Source organism: Petaurus breviceps, unplaced genomic scaffold, assembly GCF_028583685.1.
Source record: "Petaurus breviceps papuanus isolate PSGF00001 unplaced genomic scaffold, PetGlider_PUasm1.0 128, whole genome shotgun sequence".
NCBI lineage: Eukaryota > Metazoa > Chordata > Mammalia > Diprotodontia > Petauridae > Petaurus > Petaurus breviceps.
Window position 1 is genome coordinate 1,827,055 of NW_027185664.1, and position 12,951 is coordinate 1,840,005.

Below are 12,951 nucleotides of genomic sequence, written 5' to 3' on the forward strand. Positions count from 1 at the left end.
CAAATCCAAATTTCATCCAATAATTAATCTTTTGGCACCACATCTTGGGAGGTCAGTGTCTGGTTAGAGTTCTAATATTATAACAAGACAACTCTATTCATTCACAGCTTCACACAGTATGCAACATTTGTGTCCCATGAATCTGATTTGATCAGATGAGCCCTGGAAAGAGCTTAAAGCAATCATTTGGCTTGCAGAAATTCAAGTCGGCATCCAAAATGGGCCTTGATTCCAAATGCCTATGAGCTAGTGTTGCCCCTGCCTTCTCCTGTTCATCCCCATAAGACTGACCTTATGAGGAGGGAACAGATTCCTGCAGTGGTGTGACTTGAGGGGAAAGGTCTTCTTTGGTCAAAAATATTCCTCTCTCTACCCATCATTCCTTCTTTGAGGATTGTCAAGGGTCCCCTCTAAAAATATAATACCACTGAGAAAGAAAATGTCCTAGCCTTGTTTTAACTGACACCTCAAAGGAATCAATAGGGAGAAGGAAGTAAGAAAGAGAGAAGAGAAAGGGAGAAAGGAAGAAGAAACAAGAGAGACCAGTTTGCCCTAGCCAGCCAAGTCCCACTCTCTGCCACTAGGTTCATATAACATAAGCATTTTGCTTTCAACAAACATACCAGTGTCATATCTAGGCAAAGCTGACAAAATATCTCCAAGTGATAGAAATGGGGAAAGACATCTATGACTGTGTATCTTAATTTCTTTTCCTGACCTTGACACTTCTTGAAGTTATCATTGAGAAGTTAGTATATTTGATCACCTCCAACCACTTCCCTCCCTTCCTACCTTAAATGACAGATTTTGTAGTAAGGGTTTCATTGTTGCTGCTGCTGCTTCACACATGTGATTTGGTTTAGGGAGTTCCTGGTATGGAAATTCCTTCCACATCTAAAAAGCAGTAACTACTCTGTACCTTGGGTTTTTAGAGTGTTTCCTTGACCACACACACACACACACACACACTTCTAAATATATCTCACAGACCAAGGAACCAAGAAGGTAAAAGCATCATGGGACACGCCATAGGACCAGAACTAGGCAAAGTTAACTTTGCAGCTCCCCCATTTCCCTTTGTGGCCCTCCTTCCTCCTATTTCTTCCCCTTCTCTAGCAAGTTTCCAAGGCAACCACTGACTTCATGCTACATACAGCTACCCAAAAGAATGAAAATAACACCCCAATCCTCCCCATTGCCACTCCTCTACCTCCCACTCAAAGCCCCATTCCCTCAGTGTGATTGAAAGTAGACTTAAGAAGACCACAACTAATTCACACCAAACTATAAGTGATTGTCAGTTTCATTGGCTAGACCTCTGACCTTTAATCTGTGTGATTTTGTGCAGTGTGCCCAAAGAAAGAATCTTGGATTTTTGGAAGACAGTGGAGAAGAAGAAACCATTTGAGGAAAAGTAAGTGAAGATTTTTATTGCTGTTAGTAGTTTGAGGAACTAAAAATATTTGTTGTTTTGTGAGAAAAGGTATAACTTGAGAGCAAGTATTCACTTTGTCCAAAACCTAAGATCTTCTTAAATTCAAGTTCATCTTCTTCTGGAAGACAATTTGGCCATATTCCTCTGCTGTTTATCTTGGAATACAGCTAGAGCAATGTCTGGCAGAAAAAAGGCTAATCGTTCCAACCAGGGGCAAAAATTTACAAATATTCCCCCCAAATACCAACTTTATGCAGTCTTACTCATGAATTAGTTCTAGCCTCTGATAACTCTTCTCAGAAAACTAAAAAATGATCTATTAAAATTGTTACTTGCTATAATGAGCTACAATGAAATGAATGCTAGATTTGGAAGCAAAGGGCTCAGATTCAAATGGCGACTCCATCATTTACTAGCTTCATGACCCTGGAAAAGTAACTTAGCAGGGCTTTGGTTTTCCTCATCTGTAAAATAAGAAAATTGGCATAGATCCGTTCAAAGAGTCATCTTAATGGGATGTGGAATGCTACATGTTCCAGGTTGCAAAGGAGGAGAGGATAATTAAGAGCAACATAGAGATCAATAAGGAACCAATTCAGATGAAAGTGGTGCTTTTTTCCCTCTTTTTAAAGCTGTTTTTCACATTTTTAACTTTTACTGTCTTCTTTGGAGAACTTTACAATTGTGAATTCACTAAACTGTATGGAGATTGCTTTTTTAACTTCCAGTGTTATTAATATGTTTTGTTATAGTACAAATAGTTATCGATTACTCTTACTTTATGAGAGGTCTCTTGTAACAAATAAAGAATTAAATAAAACTAATAATACAGTGACCTCATTTGAAAGTTCCTGCAACATTTCACATCTATGGTACCCCTCAACTCTCATTTTTAAAAATTAACAGAAATCTATTTTCTCTCCCAACTAACCCCCAACCCCATTAGAAAAAAAAAAGCTAATTTCTTGTAATAAATATGCAAAGTCAAATAAAATAAATTCCATCAGATGTCTCATTTCATATCCTAAATATATCACTTTTTTGATATGAAAAGCCATCGTCAGTCCTCTGGAATCATGAATAGTCATTGTAATGACCATAGTGTTTTTTAACAATTTCAAAGCTGTTTGCTTTTATGGTGTTGTTTTGGATAAATTGTTCTCCTGGTTCTATTCACTTCTTTCTCCATTGTTTATTAAGGTCCTCAAAGTTGTTCATTTTTATAGTACTGATGTTATAATACAAATTGTTTTTCTGATTCTGCTTGCTTTCCTCCATAGTAGTTCATGTAAGTCTTTCCATAGCTCTCTGAAAGCATCTACATCTTCATTTCTTATAGCACAGTAAAGGTGTTCTGTCCCTCAAGCCTTTAACAGTATTGTGACCAGCCCTTCTAGATAGATGGGAATGGATCTTTGGAGGGTTTTTTTGGTTTTCATTTATTTTTTTGTTTTGCTTGTAATAGAAAAATCTCCACTCTTTCTCAGGAACTAGTTCTAGCCTCTCACAACCTTTCATCTCAGAAAGTTCTGTTTTCAAAGCAAATAAAAAAAATGTGCTGAGCACCTACTATGTGCAATTCAAGTACAGAGAGAGTGAGGGGTGGGGAGAGGACGCTGCAAATGCATCAGGAGATTAACTGTATCTTTAGATGGCACTCATCATCTTGCCATGACCAGCACAGACAGCACTCACATTCTTCGAGATACATGGATTCACATATCCACCCACCCACCAGCTCCGTTCATAAATAAGGGCTCTCACCAGAGGCTTGTCATTTCTGCTGAGAAGCTTCAAGGTCTCACATGGTACAGGTCAGCATTAACACTCACTAGCATCTTGGAAACCTCTTCATATACAGTAACACTTCATTTATCTAACATTAATGGAGTAGTCCATACAAAGGAGTTATCCAGAAAACTGAAACTTAAATTTTTAAGTGCCAAAATTTGTCTTTCTTTCTCCCAAGAGTTCTGAATCTTTTTTTGTGTCATAACCTCTTCAGCAGTTTGGTGAAATCTATGGGCTCATCAGAATAATGGGGTTTTTTTATTCATAATTAAAGGAAATACTAAATTTCAATTAGAAGTTAGTAAAAATAAAGAAGTTATTTTTCCCCATCTAAGTTCATAGACCCCTTGAAATCTATTCACAAACTTTAGATTAAGAACTCCACTGTATGCGTAGGACAGTACCTATCATATAGGTGATTAATAAATGCTTGCTTCCTTCTAAGTTTTAATTAAATAATTAATAATCAGCATTTCTATAGCTCTGTAAATTTTGCAAAGCACTTTATTAATCCTCACAACAACCCTGACATAGAGGTGATGTTATTATCCTCACTTTATGGATGGGGAAACTGAGGCAGACAGAGATTAAGTAACTTGCCCAGTGTCTGTAATGGGAATGGGAATTTGAAGATCTTCCCTGCTCCTTAATAGACCTAGGGAGGAGTTTGAAAACCTCCCCTGCTTTGAAAGTAAACTCTGCCCCCTAATAGGCTGAATTAATCACATGGAGCCTGTGATGGAGGGAATATGCTAAAGCATGCAGCAGAGCCCACAGGAAGCTGGTCAGAGCTAGCTAGACACTAGGGGAGAGGGAAGATGTTCATTAAGGAGATAGAGAGGTTTGTGAGTAAATATTGATCTTATATTGGTTTGTGGGAAGGCTGAAGGATGCTGTGGCTCTCAGCATTATTATGGCTTCGAATATCTTTGTTAGTATGATAGAATAGGCTTACTGGTTTGGGGATTCCGTTTTCTGGTGTCTGAATAAATGCTTCAGTTCTGTCCTCAACTGGAGAGTCTGGTATATTTTGCAATAGAACATCATGCAATACCTATAGTCACGGTCTTGATTGTGATCGTGGGCACTGTAAATATTGCATTGACACTACAGGGTCACACAGCTAGTGTGTCTGAGATGGTATTTGAACTCAGGTCTTCCTGAGTCCAGGACAAATGCCACTGTCACAGAACTAGCTATTTTAACCATTTGGGATGGGAATTTTCCTAAAATGTATCGCCTGTATCTCCGTCTTATTTTTAACAGAATAGTGTAAATATAATTTAACTCTTTTTTGCTAAGCCGCAGTCCTCATTGTTAACATCCATTAATACTCTATATTCTCATGGAGCACTGGCCTCAGCAGCCACTGAAGTGGCCATGTTTTTTGAATGTTTATTTGTGCCTGCTGTTCATTAACTTTCTGTCCTCTCCCTTGCTGTCAGGCACCTCTTGCTGCTGTTAACATGCAGAAATGATCCCAAACACACACACTCTTCTCATTTTCAGCTTCTTGTCCATCTTGGAGTAGGAAACTGTAACAGCACGCTTTCTTTAAAGGAAATCCAAGAAGACAGTAAAGAGTCTCTAAGGGAGGGGAACTTGTGGTTCCCCTGGGAGTAAGTTTCAGTATTCAGATTTTGAGACTTAGAATTCAGTTTCCCAGAGGCCTTGGGGGGAGGGAAGTAAGGGAAAAGGAAGAACTTTTTTCCCATATTCTTTACTTTTTTTTTTTGAATAGTTGAATTTATCAAATAAGAAACCTCCAGGTAAGTGAAGTGTTACTAGAAATAGACTTCAGCAAGATTACTTTTCCAGTCCACTCACAAGTGGAATCAAGGGTCAGAGATTAGGAGGAGGGGTATCGTAGTAGAGGATGAAGAACGGAAAGGAGGTTTTTCAAGGAAAAAGAAAAAACTGCCAACTGCTAGCAGAAGAAAACCATTCCTGTGTTACAATGGCTGAAATTCCTAGAAAGATCAATTGTTAAAACTGTACAGTGTAACAATAATAAATGAGTGCCACAAAAGTGAGCACCGAAGTACAAAATAATCCAGCCTTGGAGATTAGCAAATCTAACCTGAACTGAAGCATGAATCTCTAACATTTTAGGCAAGTGGGCACTCAGTGGTCTGAAGACTGATTTCTTTTGCCTATTTTGCTTTCCAGGCTACAAACAGAAGACAAAACAACAAAATGATGAGGCTGAATTTCTTTCATGGCATGTGGTAATTAGCTCTGTTGGGTACTTCATAGGAATATTTCCCAAATAGTTTGCCATTATAAATCAACTAGTAACTCATGTCAAAGTAATAGAGAACGCCATTTTCTTGATAGTTTCAGTACATGAGAGTATCATCTGAGACTGAATCCTTGATATCAAATAATATATATGAAGAAAAAAAACCAAGCATACCAAGGAAAAGCTTCTGGTTTGCATTCCATTCCTCCTCTTGTGGATGATGACTTTACTCAAGGAAGAACTGAAGGACTGGATGCTAGACCTTAGAGATCATCTGTCTGGTCTAAGCCTATAGATGTGGAAACTGAGGCAAAGAGAGTCTAAGAAACTTCTCCAGGCTCCCAGAGTTAGTAAGTGGCAGAGTCCAGATTTGAACTTGAGTATTATGACTCTAAATCCAGGCAGACTGTACCTTGCTAATGCTCCCTTACTTAGGAAAAATACAGTATTAACCTTGACCCTGGGCAAGTCACTTAACCCTGTTTGCCTCAGTTTCCTCATCTGTAAAATGAGCTGCAGAAGGAAATGGCAAATCCCTCCAATATTTTTGCCAAGAAAACCCCAATGGGGTCCCTGAGAGTCTAACATGACTGAAATGATTGCATGACAACCTTTGCAGCCTGAGAGGCATTCTCTATTCTTTACTTTTCCCTATCCCATTTTTCCAATCATTTCCCAAATCTTGTCCATTCTACCCCCAGCAACAACTTTCACATCTATCCCTTTCTCTCCACCCCTACAATCACTCTAGTTCAGGTCCTCCTCACTCCTCACCTGGACTATTACAATAGCCTCCTAATTAATCTGCTTGGCTCAAATCTCTTCCTCCTCCTAATCCATCCTCCAGATAACTGTCAAAGTGATATCCCTAAAGCACGGATCTGAGTATGTCATTCCCCTCCTCAGACTAGTCTACTGACGCCCCATTATTTCTAAGGTCAAATACAAACTCCTCTGTATAGTATCTCAAACCTTTCCAACCTACCTCTCCATGCTTATTATGCATTATTCCCCTTCCCTTGCCCCATAGTCCTGCCAAACTGGCTTTCTTGCTGTCATTCACACATGAAATTCCAAGTATAATCTCCATTCCTTTGCACAGGGAAAAAAAAAAACCCAAGCTTGGAATGCACTCCCTCCTTACCTCTGACTCTTCGCCTCCCCAGCCGCCTTCTGTAACACCCCATTACAGCAACATTTTGATATAATGGCCTCTAGGGTACGAATGTTTCCCTCTTCTCCAGCTTTAGAGAATTTATTTTAAATGAGAAGTTGAGTTCAGCCACAATCAGTTCAGGCCCCCATTTAGGAAAATTCCTAACATCTAGCCAGAGATCGGGCTCTCTGCCTAACTTTACATTTACATCTAGTTCACGTTAACCTCTGATCTCTCTAGGGTTGAAGCAAAATTCAGTTACTAGAAACAGTTAGTTGATGAAAGAGCAGCCAACAGACAGGCACCAAAAGGGGCAGTTGAAGAAAGGGCAGATATTTTCTTCTGACCCGCCTCTCCCCCCCCCCCACCCCCAGCCTGGGTTTTCTTCTCCAAAATGCCTGTATTGCAGATGTTCCTCCTCAATATCTCCCTTCTTTGCCTCAGTTTAGTCCCACCTTTGCTCCTCAATATCTGGAATTCTTTTTCCTTTTGCATTTGACTGGTGATTTATAGACAATCCTGGAGAGGCAGCTAGGTGGTACAGTGGGTAGAGCGAGCACTGCCCCTGGAGTCAGGAGGACTTGAGCTCAAATTCAACCTCAGACTCTTGACACTTACAGCTGGGTGACCCTGGGCAAGTCACTTTTAACCCCAGTTGCCACACACACACACACACACACACAAGACAATTCTTACAGGTATGATCAAACTGCCAAACCTATTAGAACAGATTTTCCTGACATTAATCACTTTCTCCAATGGCTTTCAAAGACTTCACATTTGTTCTAAAGTCTTTTGATTGATTGAGGATTGATTGATTGAGATGTGCTCTCACCTCCTTAAGATATCAGAGTGAAAATGCAGTGAGATGGTTTCAACCCAACTTTATACTTCAAAGATCAGCTCAAACACTCCTTCCTACCTAAGGTCCTTCACAGTCCCCCAAGCTTCTACTGCCACCCCCAGGTGCCAACAAAATTACCATATATATATATCATTTCATAGATATTGTGTAATTACTTATACGTGTACACATCTCTCCCAATAGAACATCAGTTTCTTGAAAGTACAGATTGTTTCATTTTTGTCTTTGTCTCCCTAGAACCTTTCTTGGAACAAAGTAGGTGCTTAGCAAATGGACAAATTTTGTCAGGCTTCCAGTGGTTCTTACCTTCCTTGCTAATCGTTCTTCCCTCTGGCATTCATAGTGGGCAGTCTTGGCTTTGACCTATAAACTCTAATCCTTTGCTCTCAAAGACGACTGTGCTGAGCATTAAAATAGCTTAAGTACTGCTTCACTCTCCGCAGCTGTCCCCCACAAGGCATCCTGGGCCTTCATTACTTGCCTCATTATCATCACTGGGATTTTAATCACACCAAAACATTAGCCCCATCACAAATGTGTAAAGTAGACAAAGCCTCCCTCCTTCTGCCACCTCCTCTCTCTGCATTCTTATCCTCTTTTTGCAAGTTTCTTCAGTCCTCAGTTGCCCTGTGTTGTCAGGGTACCCTCTTCAGGAAGGAAAGTCATTAACTTCAAATTATTACCACTCCCGGGAGTATTCAGACTTTTTTTTTTAATTAATAAATCTATTTTCTCTCTCCCTCCTACTCCCAACCCAATGGGGGAAAAAAAAGGAAAACAAAATCCTTGTAACAAATATGCATAGTCAAGCAAAACAAATTCCCTTGCTGGCCATGTCCAAAAAAAAAAAATATATATATATATATATATCTTGTTCAAAAATAAGTATTTTAAAAGGTCTGTTTGTAGACCTTACAGAGGGAAATATTTACCCCCAAGAAATGGGAATCTAATGGTTGGATTTCAAACAGATATCTTCTACATGCTGACCATGTAGAGATATCTGAGGTAAGTGGCCTCCCCAATAGTCTTTCTAAGAGGAACATGTTATGCAGTGGACAGAGCACTTGACCTGGAGTCAGGAGGACCTGAGTGCAAATCCAGATCAGACAGTTGACATTGATTAGTTGTTTGATCTTGACAAGTAACTTAATCCCTCCCCCCCAAAAAAAGTAGAGCATGTTATGATTGTTCTCTAATATATAAGGTCAACTCTGCCCCTCATCTCTAGTTGTCTGTCATTCACAGAGGATGTCTGTTGCCATGATTCTCTAAATATTTAATTTAAAAATATTTAATTTTTAAATAGTAGTAAATTATAGTTTTAGGGCTGGAAGGGACCCTGAAATCATTTAGTTCCACCCCCTCATGTTACAGGTGAAATGAAGCAATGAAATTCATTCGACACAGAGATGCCTCCTTTTAGCAGTCAGTCAGACCTAACACCCCCTTAACTCATTAGGCTGCTTAGCAGCACAAAAGCAGGAGGGTTGGTGGTCGTTTCAGGGCAGATGTGAGTCCCTGAGCAAGGGACCGGAAGCCCCCAAACTGATGAGATTATAGCAGCTGAACTCTGAAAGATGGGCTAGACCAAGTTCTGGGGAGTGGAAGCTCACAAATAGGGCTGCTGTGTGGAATGCCTTCCAGGCCAATCCTAGCAGCTCTATCTCGCCTGCTCAGGCAGCTCTCCTCACATTTCATCCTCCAGAAGTGACCGTCTGATAAAAAGTTCACACATGAGATGCTCAGCCAGCCAGCTTAATGGTTAAAAGCTCTGTCCTCACTGGGAAGAAGGGTGGGGTCTAGTAAGAATCGAGCCCCCTCTGCTCCCCACCGCCCACTCCTTTGCTAAACTGGTGTCCCTGTTGTTGAAATAATCAGAGTTCCAGGAGGTTCACTTACTTTGCTTTGCTCCATAAGGAGTCCTCATTCTTCCCATGTTTACAGCCCTGTTTTGGCAGCCAAGACGTTTGCATAATAGGTATTTTGCAGACATGGTTTCATTTCAGATTTGAATTTTTTTAAGCTCACAGAGTGCTTAGCTTGGAGAACCACATGGGGCCCAGGCTGCTTGCATATCCAGGTTGAACTGTAGACCTGCAGACTTTAGCCTACACTCAGGAAATAATTCTTGGGGTTCCAACTCAGGCCCTGTCCCCTGGCCCAGGCAGAGTGTGCAGGCCCCCAGAGTTGTCTTAGGCATGGAGATCTCCCTGCCAACTACCTCACATCTTTTCTTTGGCTGCCATTTGAGCCCTCAGCTTGCTCCAGGACACACGGCTCTGTGACAGCAGCTCAGGCCACCACTCACCCCCGGCATTGACATGACCCAGAAATTGGCCTCCTCCAATTTCCCAGCATTTGCCCTCACTCCCCTCCTTAGAGCAGGCCCACCCAGCCCAAATTTCACTAACCAAGATTCATCTCACCCTTTACATTGACCTCTGTTCACCTGAACAGGAGATGACCTCTCATATTTACTCTCAGAAGGGTCAAGGGTTTGTTTTTTTTAATTCCAGTTTTATTCATCCCCCAAAACAGGCAGTGCAAATACTTCCTAACTGCAAACTTCCCAGCCAGCTTAATATCAACCAACAGATAATCATTGAGTCCTTTTTCACTATGTCCAAAGTCCTGTGCTAAGAACTGTGGGAAAGATTAAAAACCATGACTCAGTCCCTGCCTTCAAGAAGGTTATACCCTAGCTGAGGGACAGTGAAAATAATGATGGATTTGGAGTCAAAAAAGAGCTCAAATCCCAGCTCTGCCACTTAACACCTGTGTGACCTTGGGCAATTCATTCAACATCTTTGGGTCCCAGTTTTCTCATCTATAAAATGAGAATTTGATTAGACGACCTCTGAGGTCCCTTACAGTGCTAGATCCATGATCCTCTTTAATCTTCTAGGACATATACATGATGTGTATTTAACAACATGATTAAGAGTCAACTGAATAGAACAGATAGTAAATATATTCTTGCATCAGGCAAAAGCAGTGGTGTAGGAAGAACACTGAATTTGTCATCAGGTGATATGAGTTTGAATCTCAACTCTGCTGCTCAACCTTATGACCTTGGGCAAGTCACTTAGTCTTCATGGACCTCAGTTTGAAGTAGTTGGGCTAAGTAATCTTTAATGTCCTTCCCAGCTTGAAAATGTATGATACTATGAGTTCAGAGCAAAAAAAGATCAGGCAAACTTCAAATTAAAAGTGAATGTATAATTACAAATTTAAAAAAAAATTAATCTCTGCTTTGATCTAGTGCCTAGGGTGAAGGAGAGGCATTGTACTCATGGGCAGACAAGTAACAAGGGCACTTTAGGAAGTCTAGCCTCTGTAAAGACCCTGGCCAACCCACACTGTCCTGACTACATGGAACCTCCCAAGCTACAGTGTAGGTCAAAGGTGGGGATAGAAGACAAAAGCCTGACAGATTTTACCCTCAACCTAGTGATTTGAAGACATCAAATGCAGCAAAATGGCAAGTACTCTTTCAACCCTTGCATGAGTAAATATAATATCTATGCTTCTAAGTTAAAATTCTGTGAATGATGTTTTTTATAAAACGGTCTAGCATTAGCAGTTGGGTGTAGCAGCAAGCACCCCAGCATCCCCAGGGTGGCTGCCAACACAGGTTCTTAGATCTGCTTTTCTAAAGGAAAGCAATTCAAAATGGGTTAATAATCTTGCTTTAATCAAATATGTCATTTACCTCTTTCAGGGGGAAAGTCAGCACCCCAAACTTCAGAGTATATAGACAGGTTACAATCAGAAGTTACAAGAAGACAGAGAAACATTTCAGCAGACAGGCTTCCAGCTGTCTGACCATTACATCCATACCTAGTCACAGTTGCCAGAGAGAGAAGCACCAACATCTGGGTTTTCGAAGCCAGGGGGCTCAGCGACTGCCCAGAGTCTCATCTGCTCAAATCACACAACTCTCCTCAAAGGGAGCCCCAAAACAAAACCTCACATCAGGGTATATATAGCCTTCTCCTACCTCAGAGAATGTCACAACCCTCTTGACCCACTGCCCAATCACGAAGGACCAAGGTATGGGCATTCCTGAAAACTAGGCTCCATGTGACCACATTCAGCCTATTAGGGGCAGCGTATATTTTCAAATCAAGGAAGGTTCTCAGAGTCACTTAAGCCTATCAAAGGGCCTAGGGGCAGGGAAGATCTTAAATTCCCATTCCCATAACACTGGAGAACAGGTCCATGATTATGGGATATTGCATATGCTGTTAGATATTTTTTTTTTGCTGTATTGATTGGTTTTGCTAATTATTTTTCATTCCTCTTTTTTCTTTCCAAACAAATTTTTTATAAGGGATGTCTCTCTGGGATATAGGAACCAAACTGAATAATATAAAAACAAAATATATCAATAAAAATTTTTAAACAAATTATAAAGAAAAGGAAAGAACTGTTTTCCTAAGGAGGGAAAGTATGTTATAATGAACTTATTACAATAGCAAATTTCTGTCATACCAGGATTTTGACAACAATAGAGCAGGATGAGAGGGATCAGGACTGGGAGTTTGGTCAAACCAGAAGAGACTGCTAAGTTTCATAAGCAGGCGGGTCAGTGGCCAGACTCAGGAAGTTCAGCTGAAGTAGGCAGTAGCAGTCAAGGACCATAGGTCTAGGGAGGCAGGCAGCATGCAGACTCCATGGAGGTCAGCTAAGAAGGGAAGGGTGGGGGCTGGAGAAGTAGGCAGGCACTAGGAATCTAGGCAGGCAATAGCTCCAGAGTCCAACAAGCAGAAATCAAGAACCCAGACTTGGAAGAGTGGAAAACAAAGGGTCACATATCCAAAGATCTGAGGCAAACAGGGGTCAGAAACCAGGGCCAGAAAGCTTGAACAATCAGACAAGGATTTTAAGTAATAAGCACAGGACAGCAGCAGCAAAAATGGAGCTTGATGCTGAGCCAAGGGTTTTAGAAAACTGGGGTCCCTCTGTATTTTCTTCTCAAGGTCAGAGTCAGTTTCAAAATGTGAACAACCTGGAGTCTGTAGGTAGAGGTCAATAGAAAAGTTGACTGGAGAAAGGGAAGAAGGTAGCACATGGAAAGCAATAGTTGAATTCTAAGTTATTCTAAATTTCAGCTATCATATTAACATTCTGACAATGATCTCTTAATTGCCAAATCTGATAGACTCTTCTCAATTCTTGACCCTTTGCAAAACTTGACAATGTGTTGTTTCCCACCACCATTAGCTCTTGGACATTCTCCCTTCTCTGGATTTTCATGACATTTCTCTCTCCTGGTTCTCCCCCCATCTGATTGCTCCTTCTCCATCTCTTTTGCTGGTTCATCACCCATATTTCAACCCCTATATGTGAGTGTCCCCCAAGGCTCTTTACTGGGGCTCTTGTCTCTTTATAATCTCTCTCTTAATTGTCTCTTCAAATTCCATGGTTTCAACTATGGAGAGAGAGACAGAGAGAGA

The 12,951-nt window shown here is 40.8% G+C and overlaps 1 long non-coding RNA gene across 2 annotated transcripts in view; it reads right to left on the reverse strand.

Moving 5' to 3' along the window:
• LOC138172388 (uncharacterized) overlaps positions 1-7,917 on the reverse strand; it is a 178,674-nt gene extending 170,757 nt beyond the window's left edge. For both annotated transcript variants that reach the window (XR_011171110.1, XR_011171109.1), the window contains exon 1: positions 7,796-7,917. This is a non-coding gene — a long non-coding RNA (uncharacterized lncRNA). The remainder of the gene's footprint in view (positions 1-7,795) is intronic.
• Positions 7,918-12,951: the final 5,034 nt, after the last annotated feature.